Source organism: Diabrotica undecimpunctata, chromosome 6 (assembly GCF_040954645.1).
Source record: "Diabrotica undecimpunctata isolate CICGRU chromosome 6, icDiaUnde3, whole genome shotgun sequence".
Lineage (NCBI taxonomy): Eukaryota > Metazoa > Arthropoda > Insecta > Coleoptera > Chrysomelidae > Diabrotica > Diabrotica undecimpunctata.
In genome coordinates, this window is record NC_092808.1 from 22,800,970 (window position 1) to 22,815,449 (window position 14,480).

Consider the following 14,480-nt stretch of genomic DNA (forward strand, 5'->3'; position numbering starts at 1 on the left):
ATATATATATATATATATATATATATATATATATATATATATATATATATATATATATATGACATAAAAGCATACTGGGTGAAATGGTATGGACTATAGTATTCATAATATTGAGTAAAAAAATATTCTTTAGAGCGATAACCAAGTTATTTAGATGGGGCCAGGTAGAAGAAGACATAGGGAAGAAAAGAAAATATCGCATAGAATGACTAATTAACAATAATTAAGTAATCGATGTTCATTTGAGCATTCAGTATGGTTTATGTAACACGTGAAGTTTTCCGATTTCTTGTAAATTATACTTTCTTCCTAGTCTATTATTGCCTTGTAAACGGTTGGTTGTGTACAATTTTGTTCTATAAACAAATGTTCATAATTTCGAGTTCGAATAACCGTTCAGCGACGCTATGGACGTTTTAAGAATCTTAAATCGGTACGAAATTATAAACTTCTTATCACCAGGATTTGTTTATCTGATTTAATTACATATCTAGACATTACAATGGAGGAAAAAGTTTAGAACTAAATTTTCTCAAAGCTTAAATGTAGTGCGTTAATAAAACCAAATTGACACTTTAGAATATTACTAAAATTAATAGAAATATAGCAATAAATATTAATAAAAATAAGCCGATTAAGTATTAATGAACTGCAGCATTATATTTATAGAGAAATGTTAAATTACCTAATTTTTCTTCACACTTTTCATACATTAACTGAAAACCATCTTCATATCTAAACTGACATTATCGAGCTGTCGTTCCGACACCGATGTTAACAAATAACTAATAAAGATTGAAGACACTAACATCGGGAACGATAAGTAATCCGATAAGGGTTAACCTTAACATGTGATTATGTATTATGTTATGTTTTTATGACCACACACATAAACATTTTATTAGGAAAACAAGACTTAGTCATAAAAGAAATATCATGCATACTTTTACCGTAGCTAAAATGTATGATAAGAAATATAATGCAGTGGTAATTATCCATTATCTACTTTTCTCAACTAGAGAATGCAGTGTACTTCGACAAGAAATTCGGGAGAGTGACTCGTAAATGTAATTTGATCTACTAATAATTGCACGAGGCGCAAATTAAGTAAGTCGTTTAATAATCAGAAAATCAAAATAATATGGGTTCACAAGATTTTAATAGCACTCCGTACATTTTCATAGGAAATATGCGGTCCTTTACAGTGAGCCAGCTGTAACAAGAGACGTATTCATGATGCATTTTAGAAAATTAAAATTTGGCCAGCACAAATGATCCCAAGTTCTTAATTTTATAAGTATCTTAAAATTATTGTCTACATCGAAAATTGAATTTGTTTGAGAAATTTATTTTAAAAAATGAAAAAAAGTAGATCCAAGGTAAGTCATATCCTTCTTCAATTTTTGAGCGAAGTAACTTTGTTCTGTAGTTTCTATCCATAGACGTAATGACGCCTTGGATCATAGGTTAAACTAACGCAGTCGGGTTTGGGGGCAAATATTTTTCCATCAGCAGACTTAAGCATATGCGTTTCAGGATGTGAGGAAGCGTTGTCAATCAACTTCTTCTTCTTAGGGTGCCTGTCCGTTCTGAACTTTGGCGATCATTCTGGCTATGATGACTTTGTTGCTACACGGAATAGCTGTGTTGAGGTCTTTCTATACCATGCTCCCAGGTTGGCAAGCCACGATATTCTTCTTCGTCCTGGGGCCCTTTTTCTTTCAATTTTACCTTGAAAAATAATGCATTGGAGTAGCTCATATCTGGCTTGATTTCCCATTATATTGTTACGATAAATATCATGGCCTAAAATAACCGTAAATATATTATGACTAATTCTGTTTTGTTGTAGAAATTTCGGCGAAGGATCTAGACCCAAATTATAATGAATCATCCGATTCGAGGTGTCCAGGTAGACCGAAATAAAACCGGTCTGAGCTTCTGGGGAGATCGCCGCCGTTCTCGAATAACAGGATTTCCTATATAATAACGGAACTTTAATTGAAGAGGGCAGTTAATATTTGAAGACCCGCGCCCGCGATTTTAATTGTAGCGTTCGTATAAAATAAATTATGTATTATTAAGTGGTTAAATAAATTAATATAAATTATAGTGCTTTTTAATAAATTAAGATAAGAACATTAAATTAGAATTAATAAAGACACAACAATTAATAAATTCACTACAATATGTCACAAGCACTGCAGTTTACGGGCCTTTACGATGTTGACTAAATCCGCGGTTGAATTCAGCCTCCGTAGTACTTCTTCGTTGGTGACTTTGTCTGTCCATGGTATCTTCAGGATCATTCTCTATAACCATAGCTCAAAAACCTGAAGTTTTAATAGAGTTTCCACCTTCAACGTCCACGTTTATTCTCCGTATAGAAGCACTGAGTACACGTAACATTTAAGGAGCCTTATTTTTGTTTCTAGGGTGACGTCATAGCTTTTGAACACAGAGGTCATAGTCAAGAATACACTTTTTGCCTTTCCGATGCGACATTTAATCTCTTGGGTATTGTCCCACGACTCATTGATTATAGATTCCAAGTAGTTGTTTGACACTATAGTTTTTGCCGATAATCTGAATGACTTACAGATATTAACAAATCGCATAACAGAAGTCAGCAACAGATACGGACTAGCTCTTAACATAAAGAAAACCAAATTTATGACAATTAGTAAAAAACCAATACTAAACGCTCAACTTACAATCAACCAACAGAATATCGAAAGAGTCGAGCAATATACATATCTAGGCACCAATTTAAATAGCCAATGAGATCACTCAACAGAAATTAAACAGCGAATAATAAAAGCAAAAGCAGCATTCGTTAGAATGAGAACTATTTTCAACAGTCGAGACATATCATTAAAAACAAAATGCCGTCTATTGAACTGCTACATATTCACAGTTCTGCTCTACGGAATGGAAGCATGGACACTGACTGTTGCATCTATGAATCGGCTCGAAGCTTTCGAAATGTGGTGTTATAGGCGCATCTTACGTATATCCTGGGTTGACAGAGTTACTAATGTGGAGGTCCTGCGTAGAATGGGGAAAGAATGTGAAATTCTCATGACCGTCAAAACTAAAAAGTTGGAATATCTAGGACATGTAATGAGAAATCAAGAACTTTACGGCCTTCTCCAGCTGATTCTCCAAGGGAAAGTAAATGGTAAGAGAGGACCGGGAAGAAGACGCATTTCCTGGCTTCAAAATTTACGAAAGTGGTATAACACGACTACCACTGAACTGTTCCGCGCTGCAATAAACAAAGTAAAGATAGCCGTGATGATCGCCAACATCCGGAACGGATAGGCACTTTAAGAAGAAAAAAAGAAGTAGTTGTACTATGAGACACGTTTAATTCTAATTTGACTCACATACAGATTTGCTCCAGTCAATCAACAACACAGCTTTTTAATGGCAAATCATCTGCTTTTAAATGTTTTTTGACTTGTGACTTGTGGTACAAATTTGACTTCGAACCACTCTATTTTTTTATCCATTCGCCCTTTCCTTTGGTTAAAGTAATCAACATGTAGTTTTTCTGCTCTAGTGCCATTAGAAGATCTAGGTTTTTTTACCTTCCCAATCACCGTCTATTTCAGTTTGTGACTTCCTGTAGCGTTGCTGTAAGAAATAATCGTGATACCTCCCGGCTGCTCACTGCTGAGCTTCTCTTCATGAAATCCTGTCTCCTCTATCCCATGGTGTTCCTTAAAGCCAGTAAACAAACCAGATGATGCATCAAAATACCTCTTCTAAGCTCAACATGTCATAAAACTGTTTTGCTTTTACAGAAATTATTGGACCTGATACGGATGTACCCATGTTACGAACTTGGGCTATTCATTCTACCAACGTCGTCTCTAATTCTACGTAAGACAAGGTTCTCTTTGTTTTTATTTTCTCATCGCAGAGCTTTTTGACATTGATACAAACGAAAAAAAATGTTCTTTTGTTTGATAAAGTCTCGCACTGTCAACTCGCAGATATTGTAATGAAAGCGCATAAGTTTACCGTTTCCAATTTTACTTTTGAGTTCTAACTTTTCGTTAATCGTTAACACAACTTTTTTTCTTTATGCGCTGTAGCTCAAAATAAAACAATACCACACAAGTCACAACAATGATCAACTGAACGAACTGCGAACTAACAAGCAAGTTAATAGCTCCATTCCACCACTGTACGGCAGTCATAGTTAAGGTCTTTGTTTCACCACACAGAAGACAAACAACTCTATCGTCTATTATAACAAAGAAACGATTTGTTATCTTTTTATATCAAAGAAATAATGAAATTAGTCAATCTTTTTTGTTGATTACTTTACACTGTAACAATAGAATATTATATTTCTTCTTATAATAATAAATTACTATGTTTATTGGGAACTAACTACAATTTTCTTTAAAATCATATATTTTTTATTTTATTTATAATAGTAAGAGTGCTTAAATCACGGAATATGTTCGAGAAACAACAAGTAGAAAAGTAATCAGAAGTGCTGAAGCAATAATGATAACCACAGCAAGACACTCACCATATAATCCAGACAACAACACAGCACAACAGTGCCTGGATAAATTAAAACAAAAACTTTCCATTTACTCAGGCCGACTAAGGAGATACAAAATTAGTAACAAACGAAAATCCGACAATATGCTTTTTGAGAATGCCGAGAAGGCGTTCTATCGGACACTCAATTCTACTGCAGAAAGTGCCAATAAATCGTACCCAAGCCAAGAAGAAATCCATGAGTTTTGGGGAAATCAACTTTCCACACCAGCTGCTCTTAACACCAATGCTGGATGGATCGAAGATACGGCGTACAACTGCCAACACTACGTTACTGCTCCCTACGAACCCTTTACTACTGAAGAAGTTTCAAATATTATCAAAGAGCTTCATAACTGGAAATCTCCTGGACCAGACGGCATTCAGAACTTCTGGCTTAAGAAGTTCTGGAGTATTCATAAGTGCTTATCAACATTAATTAATCACAGTATTTCTAATCCGCAGGAAATACCATCTTTTCTAACCCAGGAAACAACTTATTTAATACCAAAAGATCAAAATAACACCCAAGATCCAACCAAGTATCGCCCAATTACTTGTCTTCCAACACTGTATAAATTGGTCCCATCCTGTTGGCGTAGCTTCCAACACTGTGCTCTAACCAATATTATAGAGCCTCAACAGAAAGGGTGCTCTAAGGGTTCCATGGGCTGCAAAGAACAACTTATCATCGACTCTGTCATCTCTAACCAAGCATATAGCAAAAAAAGGAATCTCATTACTGCTTTCATCGACTACAAGAAAGCGTTTGATTCAGGGCCGCATGAATGGCTTATAGATATATTAAAAATATAGTCGAAAGTCGATGATAACATAGTGACCTTTTTAAAACATATAATGTCAGATTGAAAGACAAAAATTAACCTCCAAATACCTGATGAAAACAATATCGAAACTGAAAATATTGCAATCAACCGGGGCCTATTTCAAGGAGCCTCGTTGAGCCCACTTTTATCTAGCGATGAACCCCCTACCCCAGCTACTGAACTCAACTGACACAGGTTTTAGCATCAAAAATAACACTACTGTTGTGGCAAATCTTAATCATCTATTGTATATGAATGATTTAAAACTATCTTTCACTCGAAGCCACCTGGATCAAATGCTGAAAATAGTGGAAAATTTCTCTAATGACATTAGTACGCACTTCGGCCTTGACAAGTGCCGTGTCTTAAATATAATCAAAGGAAAGGTTCAGCCCGGTGGATTCGATATACAAAACGGCCAGAACAGAGAGGCCATGGGTGAAAATGATATGTATAAATACCTTGGAATAAAACAAGCGCCGAAGTTTGACCATAAGCAAATGAAAACTGAGATAACTACTGAGTTTATACGAAGGATAAAACAGCTGCTTCGTTCACACCTTTATAGTAAAAATTTGTTTAAGGCACTAAACACCTATGCATGTTAATGCCTAGCGCATCCGCGCTTAACTATTCATTTGGTATTGTTAAGTGGATAAAAACGGATATAGAAAATCTTCAGCGAAAAGTACGAACACACCTCACAAAAACACCATCATCGAAGTGCAGTAGAAAGAACCAATTACCGCGGTAATTATGAGGACGAGGACTTATGGATATAAGTGAGCAACTAGAAAAACACGTTACTAATTTAAGAACTTATTTTCAGGTGCAGGCTGAGACATATACTCTACATCGCGCAATTTGTGCAAAGAAATGCGCATAAACCATCTTAGTAAGGACGAAAAAATGCGCACTCGGATGGGTAAACCTCTTCACGGGCGACATCTTAATGAGGTCAGTCAAGACTATGTCGATAATATAGCGTCGAACTATTGGCTGACATCAGGAAAGTTGTTCCCTGAAACAGAAGGTTCATTACTCGCCATTCAGGATCAGGTTATACCAACCAAAAATTACTTGAAATATATCGTCAAAGACCCTCAGGTCCAAAATGACAAATGCCGATATGGATGTCAAGCTCAAGAAACCATCCAACATCTTACCGGGGACTGCCAGGCGTTTGCTGCAACTGAAGATAAAGAACGACACGACTCAGTAGGAAAGATCCTTCATCAAGAGATAGCAATCAAACTGGGACTTGCTCCAAACAAACCATCTCCCATATTATCAATACGTTCCTGAAAGTATACTTGAGAATGATAACTACAATCTATACTGGGACCGCACTGTGCTCACAGACCAAACAGTGGCACATAATAGACGAGATCTTATACTAGTTACTAAACTAAAGAGGCAAACAACACTAATTGATGTGGGGATACCCAACAACAATAATCTTCGTGTTAAATAGAACGAAAAGATCGCCAAGTACAGGGATCTGGAAATTCAAATACGAAGACAGTGGAGAATGGAAAGTACCGAGATAATACCTATTATTCTCTCTACTACTGGAGTCGTTCTGAAGAACCTTCTAGAAAACATAAAAAAGCTAGGTCTGAATGAACATCTCTACAAGACCATGCAGAAAGCTGTACTGCTCTCAACGTCCAGATTTGTACAAACATTTTTGGGAAATACTCCAGCATACCAAGTCACCTAGGGCTCGATAACACGGAAAGAGTTCCACCAGAGCTCAATCCTCCATTTTTTGTTTTTATAAATCCACAATAATAAAATATAATGATAATCAAAATGAAGTAATTAAACATAAATACAATATAATATTAATAATGAAAATGTAAATGATGTATAAATTCTCAGTACATTATTATACGAATTTTGAAAATTACTGAAATATTGAAAACAAAATTTTTAAAGAACAAAAATCACTTCTGTCGGCAATCCCTAAGTGCCATGAGCCGTTTTTTTCTTCAAATTTCAGTAGGCTACCTATCTTTAGTACTTTTTTTGCGAATGATTTCCGAAGTGGAAATATAGCTACCTATCTTCTTGTTAATCGTCGTTGTTTTCATTCCATTTGTAACAAAAATTAAATTATTACTTTATTCTATTATTTAATCTATTTTCAATATTCGGGCAAAAGCGTTTTTCCAATTCTTCCAGGCTACATATCCCCTTATTTGAGCCCAATTTACTTCAATTGAATTTAACATTGAAGTATATTGATGATTTACAAAATTTACATATTTACATATTTAGGCAAATTAAAAAAAAATAGTTGCATATTTTGGTAATGTGTTTAGTTTAGTTAAAAAACACTTACATTAACATTGCCATTATCATCTTGTGTCACTTTATCCATTGATAATCAAAAACTAAATCAGATTCAACGAAAATATTTAAAACCAAATTAAATCTGGGTTATTTCACTGTTCAATACACCGAATCAATTATGACATAATGTGGCACAGTAGTACGGTAACGTTACTCGGTGATTCTACTCGTACTTTCACTAAAATGCGATATTGATGTAAGAACCTAATTTAAAAGTAGGTTTGTTTATACGAAATATTAAATGAAAACCGTTGTTGTGAACATGAGGAAATGATTGACAAAAATATTTAGAACTCGATTAGCCTCACCCTCAAAATGGTAGATAGTGGCTCTCGATTAGACATAATCCAAATGATAATTTCAAAAAATCGAATAATTCTGAAAAATGCACTAATTTTTTTATCCAATATATCGTCGCCGTGGATGTGAAGAGAGCTAACCAACAAAAGTCAGTTTCGAGATAATGAGCATTTTAGATTACCATGTCGAGGAAAAAATACATTTTAGCTTATAACTTTGCTGCTCATTGAAGTATTCCTAAAATTTTTTTAGGATTTATCAAACAAATTGTTACCTACTTTGTACTGAACCAAACACTAATAAAACATTGATTTATATGAGGGTAGTAGGGTTTCGTTTACTTAGCTCCATTCACCACTAGATAACTTTTCACGAGTCATACTGTTTTTTTGTTGTGTGAAAAGATCTAAGTCTACGAAATTAAATAATACAAGGTGATAGTATGCTTAAAGTGTTTAATTTTGGATACAAAAATAAGACAAAAGTATAATAAATTTAATTTAGTTTTTAGTCTTTAACATTGAATATTATTTAACACTGAATATACAGAAATCTTATTATTTTATCGCTACTCGGATTCCGAATCGTCTGCAGTGATTCTCTCTATTGGTTTTAAAAGTCGGAGGTAGTAATCATGGTAGGTGGCTGGGATAGTACCTGACCTACAAAGATCTTGTAGATCTTTTAGTTTCTTAGGCTCTATTCCTAAAGCAGAATGATACAGTTTCGGAACCTCACTGAAAACAGTGTTGTCAACTCGAGTGTTTCTACGAATGCACAATTGTTTGAAGTCTACCTGACTAAGTTGTGTTTTATAGAAGATTATATCAAGGTGTTCTTTTCTATATTGCAGCCATTTGATATTTAGCCACTTCATAACATCGCCATCGACTGTCTTTGTTTTGTTAATAATTAATTTTTCGCTGTAAGTTTTAAAATCTATAAAATGGCAGTAATTTAATTCCTTAACGACGTGTACAGGGTGATTTACTTTGGCTGTTCTTGCCACTGTGTACCACCCGTCAGGCACATATATATTTATTTTTCGTCCCCTACTTTCAATCGCAGAATGAACGCTGTCGCATTCCATTTCGGAATGTCCGAATTCCATGAATTTTTGATTAATAGTTTGTAAATTATCAAAAGAAGACAAAGCTTTTATAAACATTGCAGATAAAATGGAATTTCTATTTTGACCTACTGCAGTATCAGAATAAAATGTTACTTCACTCACTTCAGATCGTAGCTCAGAAAGCATGTTCCATAAGCATGTAGATACTTCTGATGATCCTTTTGTACCATTCAATTCATGCCACATGTAGTTAATAGCAACAGTAGTTTTGAAATTATACACCGTAAAATTATAGGTATTTAGTTTCCGTTTATAATATAATTGCCCCACTTCTAAATGGGGGAGTCAGTAAAAGCTTTTTCATATCCATAGTGAAGGTGATGAAAATATTATCAATTTTAGCACGATCTTTGTCAATTTTCTTATGCTCTCTAGCCTCCTTCTTTCGAAGTTGATGTAAATTAACAAGGAAAAGACAGTTAAGATTTTATTTCACGTATAGGGAGCTTGCGCATCCGTTTATACGTATTTTAGCCCAATAGGCATCATCAGAACGGCTTTCGCAAGCGCTCTGAACGTGAAATAAATCTTTTCTGTCTTAGGAAGCAACTATAACATGGCTTCGTATAGATGCAATGTAGCGACATCTGATAATAAAATCGTAGACTAATTTTCGAAACCAAATTCAAGAATTCCGCTTTAATCTGTGCCTTCTAAGAAATGCAAGGCAAAAACAGACGTTGATAAAGGTGTTAAGATGATGTAAATTGTATTCATCTTGATGTTTTTCTTTTTCGTCTTCGGTTTTATTTGTGAATTGCGTGCAAAAGCTACATTGGTCTTTTTTTGGTATATGGAAACCATAGTTAAATTCGGTGCTGAATATATGTTTATAATAATAAAACGACACTGAATCTTCCTGATACTCTTCGCAGTATTTTAAATAATCCTGGTGAAGTCGTTTTTCAGATAAACCAGAAGGTAAGTATTTCCTTTTGGTTGAACTTCGACAATAGTGAGAATCAATCACCGGTAGTGATTTAATGTGATTACATACTACCTCCTTTTGATTATCTGGAATTTTATTATTACTATTTATGATGAATACGACATTGTACGTTTTTAATTTGATTAAACTTTTCTTTGCAACAAGATTTTACACTCAAATCAATGTACCCAATCAGAAATATTATTATCATCTGCAGATCGTACACGTACACCTACTTGTCTTAAACCTAAGCTCAATTCCATAAAAATTGTATATCAATATAAATGAACAGCAATAAAATTATCTTACGATTATAACTACTCGCAGACAAAGAAGCTTTCAAATAAAATAAATTTAATACTTGTTACAATCGAGTATTGAGATTTTGCTTTAACAGCAAACCCCAGCTAACGATAAGGTGACGAATCGACTGTGTCATAATAATTTATTTGTCTGTTGTTATTTGCACACTAAGCTCACGCGTCTGATAGCTCTGTTCACCACTGACAATATGTTCAGTACCCGGTGGTGGTAAGTGGCATAGATCACTTCACTCCAAAAAATAAGGATTGTGAATTCACTTAGCGTCCCTTCACACTTTAGAATATAAACCATTTGAAACAACATATTCACTTAGATCTCTTCACTACATTATAAAAATTTTTTTTCTGATTGCGATGCTGCAGTTAGCTCATTTTTAAGAAAATGTGGGTTAGCTCTCTTCACATCCACGACGACGATATGTAAAAGATTGTTAGTATATTAATGAATAAATATACAAATTCCTACTAACACTTGGCAAATGCAGGGCCGCCCAGAGCCATCCCCCGGGGATGAGACCCGGCCGCCCCCCCTCCCCAAACCCAGTTGAACGAAAATTCCCAAAAATCTGATAACTCATAAGCTGGGATATGTAATAGTGAACACTCATGCTATTGACACAGGAAGGAAGTGTGGCAGTGGCCGATAGAGCGAGCTTCCGATCAGGGGCTCCCACGCGCAATGTATTCCCGATATATTTTTATTAATTGTAACTTATGCAAAGAAATAATTTCTTGCATATTACCTTTTCCAAATGCATAATATTCCTTATAATAATTTCATAATTAAAACCGCAAGCAAATTCAATCTGTTGTAAAATATTTTAATAAAAGGAATTTTTTTAAATTTGCTAACGGCCGGGGCCCCGGGGATTTTGTCCCCCCCTTTCCCCCCCTCTGGTCGGGCCTGGGTAAATGTATCTGAAAATTTTCAAAGTATAATCTAACAAACTCAGGAGTAAATCACATAATAATCGTCTGTTAAATGTTAAAGGAATCTGATTTCGCAATATTGCTAACATTGGATGTGGTTGGAGCTTGATCGCCTAAATAATCAGAATTGGAATATTCCGAAAACACAGCATTCATCATATTACCATTTTTAGTTGATATCAGGGGACATATATTTGGAAGAGCATTATTATCAAGTTCCGGATCTTCTCTCGCCAAGTTTGGTTGAATGTCTACTTCCTTTGTAATTTGAAACCAAATACTGTACAGCGATTTATCTTCAATATTATCTTCCCCTTCATGGTTTCTTCTGTTTGTTGTTTTAAATTGGACCAAGAGAACTAGATCAATTTTTGATTCTAAATATTTAAGAAAGACTGTGGCTTTATTAATATCTTTAGTTTGAAACTTATCGTGTTTTCTCAATACAATTTTACTGTAGTCCACAATATTTTCTGAAAAAAGATACAGACCTGTGGCTTTAAATCCCGATATTATATTTGAGGTCATCTTTGGATCATCAATCAACTGAGCCAGTGCCGTAGGTAAAAATGATTTAGTAATCTCATCACCATTGTTGTCTATCTTATACAGGGTGTTTCAAAAAGGTATGTCATAAATTAAATCACTTATTCCGAGGACAAAAATAAATTGATTGAATCCAACTTACCTTAGTACAAAAGTGTACACAAAAAAAGTTACAGCTCTTTGAAGTTACAAAATAAAAATTGTTTTTTTGCGTTATCTCCTAAACTACTTGACATTTTGTAATAAAAATGAACACATTAATTTCTTGTTCTGAAAGCATTTTTCATACAAAAGAAACAACAAAATCTAAGCTCACAGAAAATTTTTAAGGGGGGTGTGCAGCCCTAAATCCCCCCAAGACAACAAAATGTATAAAGAAATAGGTATGAACCCTATGACTGTAAGAGAGATGATCGTGAAGATGACGGGAAATATGGAGGGATGGAATAGGGTTCACAATTGCATCCGAGAAGTCATTAAATAGAAAGAAGAAGAAGAGAAACACCAACCGGACCAACGACAGAGATAAGATCTAATTACTTTTTTAATGGGAATAAGCCACAATTAAAGGTTAACATAAGTTTATTGACGTTTGAATCTCCACTTTGGAATTTGTTCTAAAATAAGGTAGGTGCGCTAAATATTGCCACTGTTGCGCCACTGTAGTGTCACCCCCGTATTACAGAATGACAGCGTATTGACGCTGCAGCTAAGGTGGCAACAGTGGCAAGTGTCTTTGTCTATCAGCAACGTGTTTTCTATTCGGCGGTTTTAGTCTATGGTATCCATCAGATGTAAAAGCTCGCTATTTGTTTTTCGTGTCCTCGTTTTAAATAAACCTGCTTTTCCCGTTGACCCTACGCAAGATATATCAAATTTTTTTGGATTTTTGTAATTAAGTTTAGGTCAGTACACTCCAGTGGTTATTATTTTATGAATTGCATGAATTATTTCAAATGAAATTTTAACTTACGGATTATTTTTCTGAACGTCATTTGTTCCTAATATTGCTATTACTAATAATTCCTAATATTACCAGTGACAATATTAGGGACTAAACTATTTTGCAGCATGCCAAGAAAACGAGCTGAGTGATCAGAAGAAGATAGCGAACGAAATGTCAATCAAAGGGGCTGCCAAGCATTATAACATTCCTCGCTCAACGCTAGGTCTTTATCACAGAACACATAATCCCGTAAGAAAGCTTGAAAGATCAGCGGTGTTGTCTGCAGCACAAGAAAATGATCTTGTCGAAAGAATTTACACATTAGTTGAAGTAGCTATGCCTATTACAAGCAATATTCTAATGAAAAGTGTATTTTCTCACGCTACAACAAATCATATACCAAATCCGTTTTCTAAAGAGTCAAATAAAGCTGGTAGAATATGGCTTAAGTAATTCTTGTGCAGCCATTAAGACGTAGCTAGGCGAAAAGCTCAACTAATGAATACGGTTCGAGCATAAAAAATGAATTTAATATTCGTTGATGACTTCTTTCATAAACTGAGAGATACCATAGAAAAACTAAACCTATTTGACAAACCGGGTAGCATATATATTACGGACGAAAAAAGGATGCAGATTGACAATCCATAAGCAACAAATTGTTTTCGTTAAAAGGGTATCAAAACGGGTACATTTAACTGCACCCGAGCACGGAGAAAACATGTCAATTGTAGGTTGCGGAAATGCGCTTGGTCAACCTGTACCACCTTTTGTGCTATTTAAAGGCCAAAGGTTTAAACCTAAATGGTCTGATCACATGCCCCCTGGCTCAAAAGCTATTGTCACAAATAAACGTAGTACGACATGCGAAGTATTTGTTCCATAGACATTTCCATAGTTGAGGCAGATAACCGCATCCACATAACTTTATTTTGTCTTTCTAGCAACACGTCACACGAGTTGCAACCTATGGACAAATCAGTATTTAAAAGCTTTAAGACATTTTGGGACCAAGAAGTTCTACAGTTTTTAACAACAAACCCTGGCAAGGCGATTACCAAAATGAGGTTTGGAGTAATTTTTTACTCTATTTTAGCTAAAAGCAATGACACCATCAACCATTATCTCCGGTTTTGCATTTACCGGCATTTATCCGTTTAAACCAGACGCTATACCTAAAGCTGCCTTTGCACCACGTTTGATCACTCACAGAGAAGAAGACGAAGTAAATCACAGTAGTTTCCAAGATTTATCAGATGTTGTTAGAAGTTCTAGCAAGTCGATTGAACTCGCATATAAAAACGAGAGGCAATACGGTTACAAAAGTAACAACAAAATATAATCCGGAGTCTAATCAAGTAAAAAAACTTCTTACTTCAAATGCTTTTAAGAATACAGGACTGCTGATTACACCGGAAATTAAATTATCCACCTTAAAGAGAAAGCCAGCTTTAAACAGTAAAGCCCATCAAGTTACCAAGGATTTGTTAGCACCAATACCAAAATTGAATAATCCAATCAAAGTTGTGAAAAAAGCAATGAGCAGTACGACAAAAAATCAATGAAGAATCTTGGTATTGTTTATATCGTTATATTCACGAGGCCTGTGTAGGACTGACTAAAGATG